Source organism: Salvelinus namaycush, chromosome 21 (assembly GCF_016432855.1).
Source record: "Salvelinus namaycush isolate Seneca chromosome 21, SaNama_1.0, whole genome shotgun sequence".
Lineage (NCBI taxonomy): Eukaryota > Metazoa > Chordata > Actinopteri > Salmoniformes > Salmonidae > Salvelinus > Salvelinus namaycush.
In genome coordinates, this window is record NC_052327.1 from 20,764,616 (window position 1) to 20,780,490 (window position 15,875).

General features: G+C 43.1%; 1 protein-coding gene across 4 annotated transcripts in view; it reads right to left on the minus strand.

Moving 5' to 3' along the window:
- Positions 1 to 2,244: 2,244 nt before the first annotated feature.
- Positions 2,245 to 15,875, minus strand: part of LOC120066173 (kelch-like protein 25) — a 46,061-nt gene continuing 32,430 nt past the window's right edge. For all 4 annotated transcript variants that reach the window (XM_039017349.1, XM_039017350.1, XM_039017347.1 and 1 more), the window contains one exon: positions 2,245 to 3,261. The gene's annotated coding sequence lies outside the window, so the exon portion shown is untranslated. The remainder of the gene's footprint in view (positions 3,262 to 15,875) is intronic.

The following is a 15,875-nucleotide window of genomic DNA, read 5'->3' on the forward strand; positions in this document are numbered from 1 at the left end:
TTGAGAGATACTCCAAAGTTTACAGAAAGCAAAAGCCTTTTAAAACACCAAAACATTTCAGAAATTCAATAGCTCTAGTTGACAGTCAGAGTTCCAGAGTTGTGAACAGCTTCATGGAGCTTGCAGGGGTAAGGGATTGTTCATGTTCAAGCCTTATGAACAGTATCATTTCAGAAGAGATTTACTAGCTGTCAAATATCTCAAAGTGATGCACATGGCAACACTAAAGGAGACAAGAGAGAACTTATATGGATGAATGTTCCAACATAATTGGACATCGAGAGATATGTATTCATTGCTAGCTGGTTCTTTTATTGTTGGGGATGTACTGTCACATGTAGTGATTGTGTAAATGCAGAAAATGCAAGAAATGAGCTTGAAAAAACAAGGCATTCTTTATTCTCTTTTTGGGAACAGTAAAAAAAAGCTGTTGGCTAAAGGATATTTAGTTATTAAAAACAGTAGACAAAAAGACTTCAATGTATTATGTAATAGCCTTTCATGAAAATAGAATTGTTGCACTTCGTTGCACTTTGAACTCCTGTGAAGTTTAGCGAGATTTAAGTATTGCTTGAGGGATGTTGTGAACTGGGAAGAGAGGAGTGGATTTGCTCAAATATACATGAGCAAGGATGCTCCAAGATTGCTCAATTATGAAGCAGCTAACGAAAAAAACCAGAACAACTCTGCTGCTGCATTTCAATGAGAGTCAGCTCCCTGTGAATGCTAGCATGCTATTAGGGTCATACACAGACTATCCCATTAGGAGTTTGGAGGTGCTGCAGCCTGAAAGCAGTTAGGTGGAGTAGCTCATTATGTAGTACAGTGATACACCTCTGCCATAATCTTAGAATGGAAAACAGCATAGGCCTATACTGGCAAATTCTTTGTTTTCTCAGTGAAATAAGTATGGAAAAGCAACTCATATTTTTTTTTGGGGGGGGGGATCAGTTCCATCCCAATTCAACACCTGGCTGTAGTTCCCATGCAGAACAAGCCCAGAAATCTACTAGGTCATTGAAAACATACAATCTTAACTGGTCATAATGAAAAAGGAGTGTGATGGTAGCAGTCCCTCGTAGAACCCTAAGGGCATTGTATGTGTGTTGTAAGGAGGGCGATCTTGGATGATATGTGATATCAGTGATGACAAAGGGCAGCAGGTGGTCTGTCCAGACGGCTGAGAGGCAGGTCGGATAGTCTCCTGGCAGAGGACTCACCTTCCACCTGCCCAGGGGGCTTGCTATGCTGCCTGGCGACGCCTGCCTGTGCCCTTGGCTGCCTTTGGAACTCCTGCTAAAGCTTCTGGGCTGACAGCCACACAGGCTGATTAGAGGGGAGGGGGAAATATGTCTGTAATGGGCTATAAACAGCAACGCAACAACCTTGTGGCCATACTGTCACTGATTGGTGAATGGGTGGTTGACTAAATGACTTTGGGTGGTTGTTATTTGGACGAACATAAGGATGAGTGAACGTCTAAAGGAATATACCCTTTAAACTTTTTTTTATGGCTGGAGCCTAGGGATTAGACTTGTTCCTTTCAGCTAAAAAAAAAAGCTGAGAGAATCAAGTGTGTTTCTTTACCCTGAGGGGCCAGGAAGAGGCAGGAAACATCACTGATGTGGTCTGCGTCCACACCAGTCACTCCCATCCTAATGTGTCGTGCTAATAGCTTCTCACTGTAGCAGTGCAAACATTACAGGATAAGACCCTTGTATCCTGGGGAGGAGAGGTCTGTTAGCCAGGCTAACTTACCGTTGCCTTCGCTAGGTTTGTCTCAGGGTCTTTATATTGGTGCTCATAAAGGAAGGATTGTATATACACGTGAAAATACAGGAGAAGTCATTTGAGGTTGCATACTGCAATAGTTAGTGTTTTCCTATAGCAAAATAAAATATGAACTGAAGTGTGCTTCCAAAAAACCTTGCATTAAATAATTCATCATGAGAACATTATTTGCATTGTTGAAGTGAGCTTACTACCATTTCTACCATTTGGCTAACTTAGGTCACTCAGAAGTGTTCTGCTAACATTCTCATCAGAGTAACCACGTCAGAAAAGGGATGAAATTCTGGAATAAATCCCCACTGGTTTTAAGCCAACTCAAATTATTATCATAAGCTGATTTTCTCTACTTCAAAGCCCTCTGGAATGTCTGCATTAGAGTTGTCACACAAATCAAGACGACAAGCTGAGGCACTTATTTAAGCCGTTTCCCTGTACTTATGGAACCAGTCAACATGCATGAAATAGTCATTTATTCAAACACTTCAGAGTGAAATGACAAACCTTCCTGCCAGTATTAGGCACAAGGAATTCAGTTCACAGGGAGGCCTTATTACAGTCCTTGAAGGCACCCCTCACATGGAAAACTGCAGTTTAAAAGTGAGTCCTTATCATTAAAAATCATTAAAAGTTCCTGTTAAGTTCTCCTTCCTATCAGGGACTGCTGGAAAAAAAGGTTGTTGCTTCCGTGCGGCTGTCATCCCACAAACTAACTCCAGAAATAAACACAATTCACAGAAGAAAAAAGTCTTAGTATCAAAAGGTTAGTACCCTCATTGACCCATTATCAACCCACCGAGCAAAAACTGGTTGAATCAATGTTGTTTCCATGTAAAAAAAAAAACTATTTCCTCTGAAAGGTCAATGATACAATGTGTTTCTTTGATATATCTCATTGTTTTATAAAGTTGACTTGCACTGTAGGCTATTTGTTGGATATGAGCGTTTGCCGAGTTCATAAATCCTGTGTGCTGAGAGCCTACAGCACCACCTATGATGGAACGGATAGTGTTCCTGCTTACTGTAGTTTATCAATTGTCATTTACAAAAACACATCAGCCCTTGAGGCTATTTCGCCCGGGTTGAGAGGTGGAATGATCTAGTAGTGGATCCCTCAAAAGAAGAACACGTTTCAAAAATAGCCTCAGTCAAAAATACTGAGCAATATACCCAAGTCAGTGGTCTGTCAATAAAGTGTCTCTCTCTCTCTCCATGGTCATGGATAAGACTGTTTGGAAGCATGGTGTGGATGTCTCTTTGTGCTATAAAGGAGTAGAGCCAGCTGATGACATCCCTCTTGGAGGACCTTGTGTTCAGATCGTCTGGAACGGGGGAGGTGGGTTTGGAGGAGCAGGAATGGGCGACGCTGGCGGAGCCACATCCGTCACCCGATGGACACACGTCACGCTGTGCTGCGGGCAGGCAAGCCCTAGCAAGCCTCTGCCAGTCACTACGGTCAGAAACATGTGACACCTGTGAACAGAAAGGGTGAAAAAAATAAATGTGAAACCCAAGACTCAGGAGGGAGAAAACGGCAACCGACAAAACAGCTCCAATGAGAAATACAGACTCAAGCGATCTCAGTTCTGGATTGTGTAAGCGCAAGATGATTACTGTACATTCATGTCGTGCAAAATATTGATTCACAGTAAGACTACTGTATAATCATGCAGTTCAACAGTTGTTTTTCAAGCAGATCCTCGTCATGTAAATGTATTTCCCCCCCCCCCCCCCCCACAAACAATGTGTACGGAATTGACAGAGGCATGACTTCTCTTGGGAAAAAGGGCGCACACAGTTTGTACATCTGCTGTTGTATTCCTCTGGTTTTGGCTTTGAGTCAACCTCTTTTCCTCTCTCCCCCCCTCCCAGCAACCAACCCCCCTGTTGTCAGCATTCCATATATTGTGCAAATGATCCTGCACGTAGCATGATCAGCGTTGGAAGTACCTGAAGCCCTGGAGCACAGGCAACAATGGGCCAGTGAGCTCCATAGCCACCGAGCCATACATGGCACAGATCAAAATAACAAGGGAGGAGGACTGCAAACAGATTTAGGAAGCCTAGCGCATAGAAAGCACCAAAGCAGCCATACCTCCTTTTCTTAAATTATATACACTAGCGTTCAAAAGTTTGGGGTCACTTAGAAATGTCCTGGTTTTTGAAAGAAAATCACATTTTTTGTTCATTAAAACAACATCAATTTGATCAGAAATACAGTGTAGACACTTAATGTTGTAAATTACTTTTGTTGCTGGAAACGGCAGATTTTTAAAATGGAATATCTACATAGGCGTACAGAGGCCCATTATCAGCAACCATCCCTCCTGTGTTCCAACGGCACGTTGTGTTAGCTAATCCAAGTTCATCATTTAAAAGGCTAATTGATCATTAGAAAACCATTTTGCAATTATGTTAGCACAGCTGAAAACTGTTGTTCTGATTAAAGAAACAATAAAAAACTGGCCTTCTTTAGACTAGTTGAGTATCTGGAGCATCAGCATGTGTGGTTTCGATTACAGGTTAAAAATGGCCAGAAAGAAATAACTTTCTTTTGGAACTCGTCAGTTTATTCATGTTCTGAGAAATGAAGGCTATTCCACGCGAGAAATTGCCAAGAAACTGAAGATCTTGTACAACGCTGTGTACTACTCCCTTCACAGAACAGCACAAACTGGCCCTAACCAGAATAGAAAGAAGAGTGGGAGGCCCCGTTGCACAACTGAGCAAGAGGACAAGTACATTAGAGTGTCAAGTTTGAGAAACAGAAGACTCACAAGTCCTCAACTGGCAGCTTCATTAAATAGTACCCACAAAACACCAGTCTCAACGTCAACAGTGAAGAGGCAACTCAGGGATGCTGGCCTTCTAGGCAGAGTTCCTCTGTCCAGTGTCTGTGTTCTTTTTTGCACATCTTAATCTTTTATTGGCCAGTCTGAGATATGGCTTTTTCTTTGCAACTCTGCCTAGAAGGCCAGCATCCCAGAGTCGCCTCTTCACTGTTGATGTTGAGACTGGTGTTTTGCGGGTATTATTTAATGAAGCTGCCAGTTGAGGACTCGAGGACATTTTGAGCCTGTAATCGAACCCACAAATGCTGATGCTCCTTAATCAGAACAACAGTTTTCAGCTGTGCTAACAATTGCAAAAGGGTTTTCTAATGATCAATTAGCCTTTTAAAATTATAAACTTGGATTAGCTAACACAACGTGCCATTGGAACACAGGAGTGATGGTTGCTGATAATGGGCCTCTGTACGCCTATGTAGATATTCCATAAAGAATCTGCTGTTTCCAGCTACAACATTAACAATGTCTACACTGCATTTCTGACCAATTTTATTTTAATGGACCAAAAATGTGCTTTACTTTCAAAAACAAGGACATTTCTAAGTGACCCCAAAATTTTGGAACGGCAGTGTATATACCGTGGGGAAAACAAGTATTTCATACACTGCCGATTTTGCAGGTTTTCCTACTAACAAAGCATGTAGAGGTCTGTAATTTTTACATGGCATAAGTATTTGATCACCTACCAACCAGTAAGAATTCCGGCTCTCACAGACCTGTTCGTTTTTCTTTAAGAAGCCCTCCTGTTCTCCACTCATTACCTGTATTAACTGCACCTGTTTGAACTCGTTACCTGTATAAAAGACACCTGTCCACACACTCAATCAAACAGACTCCAACCTCTCCACAATGGCCAAGACCAGGGAGCTGTGTAAGGACATCAGGGATAAAATTGTAGACCTGCACAAGGCTGGGATGAGCTACAGGACAATAGGCAAGCAGCTTGGTGAGAAGGCAACAACCGTCGGCGCAATTATTAGAAAATGGAAGAAGTTCAAGATGACGGTCAATCACCCTCGGTCTGGGGCTCCATGCAAGATCTCACCTCGTGGGGCATCAATGATCATGAGGAAGGTGAGGGATCAGCCCAGAACTACACGGCAGGACCTGGTCAATGACCTGAAGAGAGCTGGGACCACAGTCTCAAAGAAAACCATTAGTAACACACTACGCCGTCATGGATTAAAATCCTGCAGCGCACGCAAGGTCCCCCTGCTCAAGCCAGCGCATGTCCAGGCCCGTCTGAAGTTTGCCAATGACCATCTGGATGATCCAGAGGAGGAATGGGAGAAGGTCATGTGGTCTGATGAGACAAAAATAGAGCTTTTTGGTCTAAACTCCACTCGCCGTGTTTGGAGGAAGAAGAAGGATGAGTACAACCCCAAGAACACCATCCCAACCGTGAAGCATGGAGGTGGAAACATCATTTTTTGGGGATGCTTTTCTGCAAAGGGGACAGGACGACTGCACCGTATTGAGGGGAGGATGGATGGGGCCATGTATCACGAGATCTTGGCCAACAACCTCCTTCCCTCAGTAAGAGCATTGAAGATGGGTCATGGCTGGGTCTTCCAGCATGACAACGACCCGAAACACACAGCCAGGGCAACTAAGGAGTGGCTCCGTAAGAAGCATCTCAAGGTTCTGGAGTGGCCTAGCCAGTCTCCAGACCTGAACCCAATAGAAAATCTTTGGAGGGAGCTGAAAGTCCGTATTGCCCAGAGACAGCCCCGAAACTTGAAGGATCTGGAGAAGGTCTGTATGGAGGAGTGGGCCAAAATCCCTGCTGCAGTGTGTGCAAACCTGGTCAAGAACTACAAGAAACGTATGATCTCTGTAATTGCAAACAAAGGTTTCTGTACCAAATATTAAGTTCTGCTTTTCTGATGTATCAAATACTTATGTCATGCAATAAAATGCAAATTAGTTTACTTAAAAATGATACAATGTGATTTTCTGGATTTTTGTTTTAGATTCCGTCTCTCACAGTTGAAGTGTACCTGTGATAAAAAATTACAGACCTCTACATGCTTTGTAAGTAGGAAAACCTGCAAAATCAGCAGTGTATCCAATACTTGTTCTCCCCAATGTATATACACTGCTCAAAAAAATAAAGGGAACACTAAAATAACACATCCTAGATCTGAATGAATGAAATATTCTTATTAATTACTTTTTTCTTTACATAGTTGAATGTGCTGACAACAAAATCACACAAAAATTATCAATGGAAATCAAATTTATCAACCCATGGAGGTCTGGATTTGGAGTCACACTCAAAATTAAAGTGGAAAACCACACTACAGGCTGATCCAACTTTGATGTAATGTCCTTAAAACAAGTCAAAATGAGGCTCAGTAGTGTGTGTGGCCTCCACGTGCCTGTATGACCTACCTACAACGCCTGGGCATGCTCCTGATGAGGTGGCGGATGGTCTCCTGAGGGATCTCCTCCCAGACCTGGACTAAAGCATCCGCCAACTCCTGGACAGTCTGTGGTGCAACGTGGCGTTGGTGGATGGAGCGAGACATGATGTCCCAGATGTGCTCAATTGGATTCAGGTCTGGGGAACGGGCGGGCCAGTCCATAGCATCAATGCCTTCCTTTTGCAGGAACTGCTGACACTCCAGCCACATGAGGTCTAGCATTGTCTTGCATTAGGAGGAACCCAGGGCCAACCGCACCAGCATATGGTCTCACAAGGGGTCTGAGGATCTCATCTCGGTACCTAATGGCAGTCAGGCTACCTCTGGCGAGCACATGGAGGGCTGTGCGGCCCCCCCAAAGAAATGCCACCCCACACCATGACTGACCCACCGCCAAACCGGTCATGCTGGAGGATGTTGCAGGCAGCAGAACGTTCTCCACGGCGTCTCCAGACTCTGTCACGTCTGTCACATGTGCGTGTGAACCTGCTTTCATCTGTGAAGAGCACAGGGCGCCAGTGGCGAATTTGCCAATCTTGGTGTTCTCTGGCAAATGCCAAACGTCCTGCACGGTGTTGGGCTGTAAGCACAACCCCCACCTGTGGACGTCGGGCCCTCATACCACCCTCATGGAGTCTGTTTCTGACCGTTTGAGCAGACACATGCACATTTGTGGCCTGCTGGAGGTCATTTTGCAGGGCTCTGGCAGTGCTCCTCCTGCTCCTCCTTGCACAAAGGCGGAGGTAGCGGTCCTGCTGCTGGGTTGTTGCCCTCCTACGGCCTCCTCCACGTTTCCTGATGTACTGGCCTGTCTCCTGGTAGCGCCTCCATGCTCTGGACACTACGCTGACAGACACAGCAAACCTTCTTGCCACAGCTTGCATTGATGTGCCATCCTGGATGAGCTGCACTACCTGAGCCACTTGTGTGGGTTGTAGACTCCGTCTCATGCTACCACTAGAGTGAAAGCACCGCCAGCATTCAAAAGTGACCAAAACATCAGCCAGGAAGCATAGGAACTGAGAAGTGGTCTGTGGTCACCACCTGCAGAACCACTCCTTTATTGGGGGTGTCTTGCTAATTGCCTATAATTTCCACCTTTTGTCTATTCCATTTGCACAACAGCATGTGAAATTTATTGTCAATCAGTGTTGCTTCCTAAGTGGACAGTTTGATTTCACAGAAGTGTGATTGACTTGGAGTTACATTGTGTTGTTTAAGTGTTCCCTTTATTTTTTTGAGCAGTATATATATATATATATATATATATATTTTTTTTAAATTACAAAAGGAGTTACTGCAGTTACTATAGGTCAGGTATCACATCCCTTTTCATGGGCAATGTCAACTCCCAGCGGTAGGATAAACCAAACAGGTGTGGAAACATGCTTACCGTGTTAACTGATGCGTGACATGGTTTTACATGATTTACATTATGGAGACTCCTGAGGACAGGCAGCATGGCTGCTCAGTGCTTACATTAAACAGGTATTAGAACTAGGCCATGCGTACAGTTTCTAATTCAAGTTTGGCCTACACACTTCCGGCAAGGCTGAGAAATCCCACTAGAGAAGTAGAACTGGTTTCAAAATCCCCCAGCGAGATTTTTATTTTTTTTGCATTTAGAATTAGAATGCATCTGGATTAAATGAGATGGTGAGAGCCTTTCCTTTGAGCCTCTCTCTTTCTCCTGGTCCTATAGTGTGATGCAGGGATTTGAAGTTAAGCTTTCTTTACGTTTCCCTTCCTCTGCTCCTCTGTGATCCGCTCTCGGCAGTAGCAGCCCGCCGCGAGCAGAGTGTTTACCCAGAGGATTTAGAGAAGAGAAACCCCTCGTCCCACCTCTGAGGCCCTCCGAGCTAAGCACCGTTAATCCTCTCCTCGTCACCTTGACATGTTTTCACTGCACTCCAATTTAATGCTAATCCTTTCCCTTTGAGAGTGCAGAGGCATTACATAGCAGCAATCAAACAATTTCAGAACATACCGGTGTACTGGATATTATGGGCGCATCCAGGTAGCAAGGGAAAAGATAAATTCACACAGTGCACTGCTGTGCTTACACATCTCTTTGATCATCACTACAGAAGTCACTAAATCACATAGTATAGATAACATTTTAATGTAATTCACATCTGTTCACTGGGACTCATGAATAAAGCAATAAGGTTTCTCTCTCAGGTTTGCATATTTATTGGACAACAGCAGCATAACATGCTGCATGTTGCATGAAGCTTTAAAAGTGAGTTTTTATCATAAGAGTTTCCCCTCCTATCAGGGGCAGCTGGGGAAAAAAAGGTTTTAGCTTCTGTGCGGCATCCAACAAGCACACTCTAGAAATAAACCAAATTCAGAGAAAAAAAATACTGTTGTAGAAAATGTTATGATCCATGTGGAATGAAATGAAATTCCAGGAATCTTGGAAGTCGTTTTAATTACGTACAAAATTGCTGCTGCATTAAGAAGCTTAAAAAGGCAGCTAAAATGACAGTCTACGATGACAGTTTTGCTTCGCTGGTAATGAAAGGGGTTAAAACACTTTAAACAGGGAATAATATTTATGAGTAATCCTGCAGTATCAACCTTCAAAGCCTGTAAAGGACTCTACTAACAAATGAGTAAAGGGAGAAGACAGACAATTAAGCCCAATTATATTTTAATTCCTTCTGCATCACCTACGATTGTGTCGCTTTTAGACAAGATGCAACAAGCCCTGGAAGTGGAGACCAACAAGGCTCCATTAAGTCTACCAAACCTTTGTGTTGGCAACATCTCTGCACATCCTGCTCTTACACACCATACAGAGTGTCTTAACCCTTTACACTCGTGGGAATTGGCCTATGGATAGGGCTACATTTCATTGTTTCTTACAGAAGAAATATGAAAAGCATAACCATGATAGCAATTGAAAGTTTGGGAAAATTATTAGACCAAAGTTGAGGACACAACAGTTCACCTGACAAGACTGAATCCAAACATTACACTGTTGATTTTACATTTACTGTACTTCTCGCCACATTTTGTTGATGATAAAATCTGAAAACACTCTGGACACATTCAGTAACATAAGATTATTCCTGGAAAATGTAGGGTCGGTGCAACATAAGAAAAAAACATTGCAAGGGTTTGAGTGAGACTACTAACTGGTGTCTTAAAGTGGCACAAACCTATCCAGTGTGCACAGTACCTAAGCAATTTCAATGCACTTTTATGACTCAAAGAAGAGTCTTCCACTTTAAGGTACTTTTTGAGCTCTACTAGCTGGTCAGGAACTAGAGCAAGCACACTAATAGTTTCATTTGGAACACATCCCTGCATTCCTGCCAGCACACAATGACTGCCATTGTTAATGCAATCCAAAAACGGTTCATTATAAAATCGCAATCTGGGTCAGGTGGGCATGATTTGAAAGCTTGTTCTATTGCAAACATGACTAGCTAAGTTATAAAATACGATTTTACAGTGTTGGCTTTCACAAGACTATTCAGAGAAACAGATTGTAATGGGGATAGGAGTCATGATTGCATTCAGGTGTGTGTGCCCTGGTGAATTGTGAATCAAATCAAACTGTATATATACACTATATATACACAAAAGTATGTGGACACCACTTCAAAATAAGTGGATTCAGCTATTTCAGCCACACCCATTGCTGACGGGTGTATAAAAAAATTGAGCACACCGCAATGCAATCTCCATAGACAAACATTGGCAGTAAAATGGCCTTACTGAAGATCTCAGTGACTTTCAACGTGGCACCGTCATAGGTCATCATAGGATGCCACCTTTCCAACAAGTCAGTTCGTCAAATATCTGTCCTGATAGAGCTGCCTAGGTCAACTGTAAGTGCTGTTATTGTGAAGTGGAAATGTCTAGGAGCAACAACGGGTCAGCCGCGAAGTGGTAGGCCACACAAGCTCACAGAACGGGACCGCCGAGTGCTGAAGCGTGTAAACATCATCTGTTCTCGGTTGCAACACTCACTACCGCTACTTTCTCTGGAAGCAACATCAGCACAACTGCTTGTCAGGAGCTTCATGAAATGGGTTTCCACGGCCGAGCAGCCACACACAAGCCTAAGATCACCATGCGCAATGCAAAGCGTCAGTTGGAGTGGTGTAAAGCTTGCCGCAGTTGGACTCTGGAGCAGTGGAAATGCATTCTCTGGAGTGATGAATCACGCATTACCATCTGGCAGTCCGATGTACAAATCTGGGTTTGGAGGATGCCAGGAGAACAGTACCCGCCCGAATGCATATTGCCAACTGTAAAGTTTGGTGGAGGAGGAATAATGGTCTGGGGCTGTTTTTCATGGTTCGGGCTAGGCCCCTTAGCTCCAGTGAAGGGAAATCTTAATGCTACAGCATACAATGACATTCTAAACAATTCTGTGCTTCCAACTTTGTGGCAACAGTTTGGGAAGGCCATTTCCTGTTTCAGCATGACATTGCCCCCGTGCATAAAGCGAGGTCCATACAGAAATGGTTTATCGAGACTGGTGTGGAAGAACTTGACTGGCCTGAACAAAGCCTTGACCTCAACCCCATCAAACACCTTTTGGAATGAATTGGAATGCCGACTGCGAGCCAGGCCTAATCGCCCAACATCAGTGCCCGACATCACTAATGCTCTCGTGGCTGAATGTAAGCAAGTCCTCACAGCAATGTTCCAACATCTAATGGAAAGCCTTCCCAGAAGAGTGTTATAGCAACAAAGGGGGGGCCAACTCCATATCAATGCCCATGATTTTGGAATAAGATGTCCGACGAACAGGTGTCCATATACTTTTGGTCATGCAGTGTATATATAGCACATTTCATATATGGATGCTTAGCAATGCTCTTCACAGGAGAAAACAAACAAAAACAATGAAAAACTGAATGAGTTACCACACAACAAAGGGGATAAAAAAATTAAAGAAAAACACAAACTGAAAGACCCCGAAGGTACCTTAAGGAAAAGCAGATCTAAAAAGATAGGTTAAAGATTTCCACAGTTTCAGCCCCCCTCAAGTTCTCTGGCAGGCTATTCCAAAGGCTGGGGGTATAGTATTTAAAGGCTGCCTCTCCATGCCTCTTGGTCCTAGGCTTTGGGATAGTTAAAAAGGCCAGTGCCAGAGGACCTGAGGGACCTACTGTGTACATAACTAAAAAGCATGTCTGACAATGGTGTGCACAATCGTGGATTGTGAAGTGCACATTTGGACTCATGGGTGTTTGGCTTGCTTGTTTTACATCAAAGCGGTATTTATTCTAACCCTCAATATATCATCTTTCAAAATGCTTCCTCTTGAGTCCTCTTAAACTTACAGCAATTCCCTGATGAAAATAACCAAAAATGGGCAAAAGTTGCCCAATTACTGGGAGGAATGTGGGCAACTTCTTATCGCGTGCTGTGTTTATGTTCAGAGCGGTACGTATTGTGATTTTGGGGTTACGGTACAGCGGGAAAATGAAATGCCAACAGTTGCTGTAGTTACTATTTTTTATTGGGCAAAAGACGCTAAATTAATAATCACCCTACTTGTGGCCTAAGTCCAGCTTCTGTGACAACATTCACAATGTTCCTGGCACTGTCTGTTGTGACAAGGATTGTTATGTTGGGCCTTACGTAGAGGCCTTCACAGGTCCAAAAAGTATGACCAGTTTCGTATAGACCTCGTCGGATCCAGCCCAGGTCCGATTCAAGTGAGGGAAGCAGCAGAAAAGTCAATCTGTAAGCTACCTACTTTATTAACCAGAGTTGATAAAGTACAAGGGAGAAAGAAGTGCTGCTTTGGGAGATCATGGCGGAAGTGGATGTCGAGAGTGAAACAAGAAGAGTGTCGAGTGGAGTTGGAGAAGAGGAATGGAGAACAGTAGTATCAAAGAATGGAATTCAAATTATAAAGTGTTGAAAACTGAAAGGGATGATAAGCGGATGTTCCTTGTTGGGATGGGATTTTTTTGATAAGGATGTGTATCTGAGAGATCCGTTTGGGGTCTCACTGCCTACTACTCAGGCCCAGAAGCTAGGATATGCATATTATTAGTAGATTTGGATAGAAAACACAGAACTTATTTAGCAGGCGAAACCCCGAGGACAAACCATCCAGGAAAAAATGTTTGAGGCCACTCTTTTCAATGGGTTTTCTATGTGGATCTAGATTTTTAAGGCACTTGCTTGCAGTTCCTATCGCTTCCACTGGATGTCAACAGTCTTTAGAAATTGGTTGATGTTTTTCCTTTGGGAAATGAAGAAGTAGGGCTGTTCAGAACGAGGGTCGAATCTAGTGTATTGTTGTGGTTGGGGCGCACGAACTAAAAGCTCGCTCCACTTTGTTTTTAATTGAACGCAGTTTATCCCGTCTTAAATTTGATAGATTATTTACGTAAAAAAATAGCTAAAGTTGTATTAGGAAAGTTGTTTGAAATGTTTGGACAAAGATTACAGGTAACTTATTATATATTTTGTAGTCATGTTGCGCGAGTTGGAACCGGTGTTTTTCTGGATCAAACGCGCCAAATAAAATGGACATTTTGGAGATATAACGACGGAATTAATCGAACAAAAGGACCATTTGTGATGTTTATGGGACATATTGGAGTGCCAACAGAAGAAGCACTTCAAAAGGTAAGGCATGAATTATATCGTTATTTCTGAGTTTTGTGTCGCGCCTGGCGGGATGAAATATGATTGTCTGTGTTTGTTTGATGGGGTGCTGTTCTCAGAAAATCGCATGGTTTGCTTTCGCCGTAAAGCCTTTTTGAAATCTGACACCGTGGCTGGATTAACAAGAAGTTAAGCTTTATTTTGACATATTGCATGTGTATTTTCAAGACTGTTAAATATTTACAATTCTGTAGTTTGAATATGGCGCCCTGCACTTTCACTGGATGTTGGTTAGGTGGGACGGTAGCGTCCCATCTAGCCTAGAGAGGTTAAGGCCCATCACCTGACACATCTAAAGTGTACACACACACAACTGTAAAGGATTTGGTCACGTTTCAAATGTGTGCAGACGGAAGGAGCATATGGAAGATCAGAGCGAAGAAAGGCCATGTTGGAATTGTGGGGGGGAATCATGTCCCAGAGTTTGTGGAGTATCCTGTCCGAGGTTGAGGTGGCTAAAGTTAGGGCGATCCATCTGATCTCCTATACGGAGGCGATCAAAATAATTGATTTTGGATGCACCACAGTCCATGGTGAAGGTTTGTCAACTAAGAGAACCATGTAAAGAAAGTGGATTTTGTGGCGTTCATTGCAACTGTGATAAACTGCACGGCTCAAGTAGCAATGAAGTCAAAGAAATTGGACATCATTGTGGCTGCGGTAGGAAAGTATCTGATGCTTCAGGAATTCACAGTGGAAGAGCTGCAAGGGTTATTGGTGACGGAAGATGTGCCACCGTCCCAGGCTCCTGAGCCTGTGTAGGAGTCAGACATGGACTATTGCTTTTAACAGTAGAAGAGCATGTTGAGTGACTTTCTGGTGGTCAGTATGAGTTAGGCATGGGTGACATACCGTATAGTTGGGTATTTCGAAATACCGTTATGATTTTCAATACCGCAGTGCTACGCCACTGCTTATAACTATAACTAGAAATCTAAGATGTCTCAAATAAATTATATCCAGCTGAGCATTTGGTTTGCTAACTAGCTATGTGGCTAGATGTCAAGATCAAGCTTCTTGGTTACAGCAGAGATCAAGATCCATGTTGCCCAAATTGTTTTGAGCGTCAAAATAAAATGTGCCGCGTGTGCACTTCCGGTAATACTGTATACCCCGGTATGGTACAGAAACGGTATGACAATCTGGATACCGCTCAACGCTAGTAGGAGCGCACGCGACGCGAGCGTTACAAAATACATTTCAAAATGTATGTTATTCAATTATTGCACCTACACTGCCAAGGGCTAAAATATAACTCCTTTCTATTTGTGACGCAGATCGCGCTGCAAGTCCTGCCTCTCCTCAGTGGTTTATAGAATCCCGTACCGTCTCCTCATTGGTTATACCTACGTGGGTGATTGAAAGACTAACTGTGTTGCCGGTCGGTGTAGTAATAGTATGAAAGTTTAGATGCCAATCACCATATAAGTTCAAAGATGAAAAAGCCTGGAAGGAGGAGAGATGACTAGAAACGACTCGGTTGACTGTTTTATGTGTGGATTAATTGTCGGAGTAGAGGACCTTGTGTATTTCAGGTAAAATAACAACTCAATGTTTATATCCCAGGACAAATTAGCTAGCAAGTGCAAGCTAACTAGCTAAATTGCCATAAATGTTTAATGCTTTCGACCTGTTCCCAAATTAATGTAATTGGTTCAGAGTTTGTTTTGATATTTTAACCTGCATGTCGTGATCGCGTTTGGTGTAGGGGGACAAAATAAATGTATGCACGATGGCGCACGCACACAGCTGGTTTGGGTTCCGTGTTACTAGCTAGCTTGTCATAGCTAGATTATTTGTCACCAATATGATATCTGTAGTACTGGTCTTGACTGCATCAAATCGAGAGAAGCTAGTTAGCTAAGCTAGCTAACATAGCTAGGTGGGCTAGTTGAGGCTGCATGAGCTTTCTCTGTGTCCTACAGTTAAATAACAACTCCATTCAGATTATTAAGTAGCAGCCACCTGTTGGCTGTTAGTCGTTGTAGCCTATCCTTCTCATTTAACTTTTAAATCCATGATTTTAATTCTAAATCTCCTAACTTTTTTGCCACACACAAGGAGGCTCTATGACAACAAGCTACACATTCCACTCTGCATAGGCTATTGTTGAGCTGTGGCGACATACTGTTACATTACATTTTATCCACAACTGCCTTGT